The sequence below is a fragment of the Pteronotus mesoamericanus genome, unplaced genomic scaffold, assembly GCF_021234165.1.
Source record: "Pteronotus mesoamericanus isolate MK-2021 breed Mesoamerican mustached bat unplaced genomic scaffold, CSHL_Meso_final contig_56, whole genome shotgun sequence".
Taxonomy (NCBI): domain Eukaryota; kingdom Metazoa; phylum Chordata; class Mammalia; order Chiroptera; family Mormoopidae; genus Pteronotus; species Pteronotus mesoamericanus.
Genome location: NW_026555201.1, coordinates 2,905,518 through 2,910,697, shown reverse-complemented (window position 1 = coordinate 2,910,697; position 5,180 = coordinate 2,905,518). Strand labels below are relative to the sequence as shown.

Below are 5,180 nucleotides of genomic sequence, written 5' to 3'. Positions count from 1 at the left end.
AATAGAAAATCTGAACAGATGAATTACTAGTAAGATGATTGAATCAATACTTTAAAAAAAAAGCCTCTCACAAACAAAACTCCAGATGGCTTTACTGGTAAATTCAACCAAACATTTGAAGAAAAATTAATACCAATCCTTCTCAAATTCTTTCAAAAAAGAGAACAGGAGAGAGTACTTCCAAACTCATTTTACAAGACCTTGTAAATAATAGCAAAACCAGGCAAGGACACTGTAAGAAAAGAAAATTACAGGCCAATATTTCTGCTGAACATGGATACAAAACCATCAGCAAATTATTAGCAAACTAAATGTAACATTACATTAAATGGATCACATAGTATGGTCAAGGGAGATTTAATCCAATGATGCAAATATAGTTCAAAATACATAAATATAGTGAACATGCAGACATACAAGAATATTCATATGCTTATTGATCATAATATTAATGAAAAAAGAAATTAATAATATCTAGCCATAGAAAAACATATAGCAGCAAAAAAGTGAACCAGAACTACTCAAATCTACATGGAAGTTTGTTGAGTAAATAGAGCAAGTACAGGCATACCTCAAAGATATTGCAGTTGCATTTCCAGTTGACCACAATAAAACAGGTATCACAATTAAACAAGACACAATCTCTTTGCTGGTGTAAGATCTTGCCTTCAGTTTATATTAAAAAAAAATCTGTGAAGTACAACAAAATGATGTATGCCTGTATTAATAACATGGATACTACAATACCACATAAATAAATATTTAATATGTCTTAAAAGTAGAAAAAATGGAAATTACAAACACCAAATTCAGAATAAGTTACCTATATGTGAGAAGAATGGGATAAGAGGTTGATAAAATCGAGAAAAAGTACATAGGGACTTCAACTATATTGGTCAAGTTTATTCCTTAAACAAATGTGGGAAATAAGTATTGCATCAATTTTTGTTCCTAAATCTTTGTGTGTATTATTTTATAGTAACAATCTTAAGTGCTCTCCTCAAAACAAAATATGAAAGCACATTATGCTCAAAGCACTAAATTGAAATTCAAACTGTTTCCCAGTCTGTACAAATATGGCTCATGCATTTTTCTCCAAAATATTCTCCTACAAACATCCTTTGGCTCACTTTGCTTCAACAACAGTGAACTTACTGTCACAAAATTTACCAAGCTTATTCCAAAATCAGGGCCTTTATCTTGTTTTACAACTGTTTATACTTCTGTCACAAGAATGTTATAATATTATTATATATTAATTATATATTAATTCATTGTTTGAGTATCTAAGGACAGTGGTGGACATGGGAAAAAAAATACCACTCCTCAGAAAGACCCTTGTTCCCAACATAAATTGCGCTTCCCTTATTTTAAGCTCTGAGTTTTTCTTAGTATCAGAAAGGGTTAACATCTCTTATGAATAATTTATTTAAAAGGAGAAAAAGGATCAGAACGGACTCTCTGTATTTCAGAGGTTGGAAAGAAAGCTAGCAGGTCCTTGGATGATATCCCAGGGTAAGGGGAGCAGTGATTAAAGTTTTTATTAGGCTCAACTCTTTATAAGCAGAGAATTTCTTTGGCATTGAGACTTACTTCAGAGAAAAATGGCTAGTGGGGGTGAGCACTTATAGATGAAGTACTAAGAGTTAGAGTAGCTTTTCAGTTCTAGCTGGTGGAGAAATGGCTATCGTACAGGGACCTGAGGTGAGTGTGGATGGTGGCAAGCCAAAACTGAGCAAAAATGACCTAAAGAGAAGCTGGAGAGTTGAGAAGAAATAGTGGAGAAAGAGGCCAAGCAGAAGGAAGTCAGCAAGAAACAACTAAGCTAGGCCAGTGTTGCTGCCACCAACCACACCACTGACAATGATGTGTGTGCTGAGGAAGAGAGCCTGGACCCAAACCAGTGCTGCAAGGTCCTCAGCCAAGCAGTCCACCAACTGAAGATCAATGGGGAAAACTCATCCATGTCCAACACGAGTTTCATGTAGAGGTCTTACTTACTTACTTACTTTATCCAAGAACAGTCACTTGTAGCCTGGGGACCACCTGAGTGACATTGCCTTAAAGGTGGCAGGTAGAATCTATGCCAAAAGAACTTCTGGAGGAGAGCTCATCTTTTATGACCTTAGAGGAGAGGGGGCCAATTGCAAGTTATGGTCAATTCCAGGAATTATAAGTCAGAAAAATTTATTTGTATCAATAATAAACTGTATTGAGGAGACATAATTGGAGTTCAGGGGGAATCCTGGGAAAACCAGGAAGGGTGAACTGAGAATCATTCTGCTGTCTCCTTGCTTGCAAATGTTATCTCATCTTCACTTTCTCCTCAAAGACAAGGAAATACAATATTATCAGAGATATTTGGCCTTGATCCTAAATGACTTTGTGAGACAGAAATTTATCATCCATTCTAAGATCATGACATATGTGAGAAGCTTCCTGTATGAGTTGGGATTCGTAGAGATTGAAATTCCCATGATGAACATTATCCCAGGGGGAGTTGTGGCCAAGCCTTTTATCACCTATAACAATTAGTTGGACATAAATTTATATATGATCATTTTTCCAGAAATCTACCATAACATGCTGGTGGTTGGTGGCACTGACTGGGTTTATGAAATTGGATGCCAGTTCTGAAATGAAGGAATTGACTTGACTCACTATCCTGAGTTCCTCACCTGTGAGTTCTATATGGCCTATGCAGACTGTCACGATCTTATGGAAATCCAGGAGAAGATGATTTCAGGATAGTGAAGCATACTACAGGCAGCTACAAGGTCATTTACAATCCAGAGGGCCAACTCTACAACATTAACTTTACCCCACCCTTCCAGGAAAAATCAGCCTGAGAAAGCTTTGTGGATGAAGCTTCCATAAACTAACCACTTAGAAACTGAAGAAACTCAAAAAATTCTTGATGATATCCATGTGGCAAAAGCATTTGAATGCCCTCCACCGCAGAGCACAGTGTCTTTGGTAACAACTGTTGTGCGGAGTTACCGGAAGTAACATGCATCAATCCTACATTCTTCTGTACTCACCTGCAGATAACAAGCCCTTTGGCAAAATGGCATTGCTATTAAAAGGGCCTGACTGAGCACTTTGAGATTTTTGGCATGAAGAAGGAAATATGCAAAGCCTACACCAAACTGAATGACTCCATGAGGTGGCAGCAGCTTTTCTAAGAACAGGCCAAGGTCGAGGCCAGTGAAGATGATGAGGCCATGTTCACGGATGAAAACTTCTGCACCACCCTGGAATACAGGCTGCCCTCCACAGCTGGCTGTGGCAGGAGCATGGGCATCTTCTCACAGACTCCAATAACATCAAGGCAGTATGTTTGTTTCCTATGATAAAACCTGAAGACAAGAAGAAAACTGCAGCAACTGCTGATACACTGGAAAGCGCAACAGCTGGTACTTCTGTCTAGAAAATAATAATTGCAAGTCACGTAACTCAGACATCTTTGCACTTCTGTATAACATCAAGGACTGCAAAGAAATTCTTATGTGTTGCTATCCATTTGATTACTGCAGTTCATTCACCAGAGAGAGGAAAGAAATTAAGAATTCCTCTTTTACTCCTTGTTATGGAATAAACTATTTATCTCTAGCATTTTAAAAAATCTTTTCATTCAGTGAATGAATGAGAGAGAGAGGGAGAGAGAGAAACATTGATTAGTTGTGCCACTTATTTATATATTCATTTGTTGATTCTTATATGTGCTCTGACCAAGGATTGAACCCACAACTTTAGAGTATTATGATGATGATCTAACCAACTAAGCTACCCAGCTAGGACCTTAAACTGTTTGTCTCTTTAAAAAAAAAAATTATGGTAGAGGTCAGCCTGAGTTGAACAGAAAAGAGGAAAAAAGAGGGTTCATTTTTTTCAAGTGTCCTCCAGGTGTTCCCCTTCGATCACTTCCCCTTAGAGGAAAGCTGAGGAAAGTATGACTTCACTGAAGTGCAAACAGCGTCGCTGGAGAGGTGGCAGAAGACCAGTTTTCTACTCCAGGGTTGTGTGGCAGCAAGGAGCAAAGGCAGGTTTGGCAGATGTGGGCTGAGAAACATTCCTCACTTCCCAGCAAGGAAGTCTATTGAGTGTCCCTTTTGTATTAGACAACCCCTGAGCTACTTGGAGGACCAAGATGCTAGCTCCTCATATTTGCTACTGGCTTTTCTTCCAGAAACGAGTGTGGTATTCAAGCTGGTTCTAATCAAATGTAGACAATAAGTTATGAGAGTTTCTGTATCCCATGTGAGGAGTGCCTATAAATAACCAATTGGTTGAAACTGTTTGTTAAAGGAAGTCACTGAGAGGACATGATCACTGGTTGACCGGCAAGCTGGACCCAGGCGACCTCAGAGTCTTTACCCCCTTCCCTGTCCTTGGAATGTACTTGTATGTTTTATCCACCATTCCTACAGTGGGAGCTGTTTTCAAGGATGCAAACTCAAAAGAGTAAGATGAGATCATCTGGACAATACACATGGCTGAACCCAGTAAAGGCCTCTATATAAACTTTTAAGATCTTGGCAGGTGGGTGCAGAGATACTACTCCCTTTGTGACCTCCGAAGAGAAGCCGAATAAGTAAGTGCCCTTGCTTATGAAAACTGCTATGCACCAATCTGGAGTGGGCTGCCCCTTTCTTCCCACACTTCTTGCCCTTCATGTGTAGGGACCATTTTCACATTTCACTCAGGAAGCTCCTGAGGTTTTGAACTGGCACTATAGTCAGGCAAGGCCAGAGATCCCACTGTTGTTAGTATATACTGTAAGCAATTTTCCTTTTTGCCTTTGTTATCATGTATGTGTCATATTACTAAATTTACATTGGGTGAAGAGATCATTTCTTAAATAAGGGAATGATCTTTAATCATCGTTATGAATTTGTGCTGTACTTAGTTTGGAAGTCACACAGAAGAACCTTTACTTCTTTTAATGAAAACATAAATACCTACTACGTTCACTGTCTGGTGTCAGTAAATGATAATCTTCTCCTGCTGAGGAACAGTAATACCGTTTTGAAGGACTATTATTATCTCATCAAATGTCAAAGATTCATGAATGAATCAATGAACTATTAAAAGCATTGTTATATAACTTGTTAAACTTGATCATCTTTGCTAATATATAAGTATGTGGTGGTCTACTAGTTAATAAACATTGTCAAATT

At 38.2% G+C, this 5,180-nt stretch overlaps 1 pseudogene; it reads left to right on the top strand.

Annotated features, from left to right (window-relative positions):
• The first annotated feature begins 1,680 nt into the window (after nt 1-1,680).
• LOC129076036 (lysine--tRNA ligase-like) lies at nt 1,681-3,582 on the top strand (annotated as a pseudogene).
• The last annotated feature ends 1,598 nt before the right edge of the window (nt 3,583-5,180 follow it).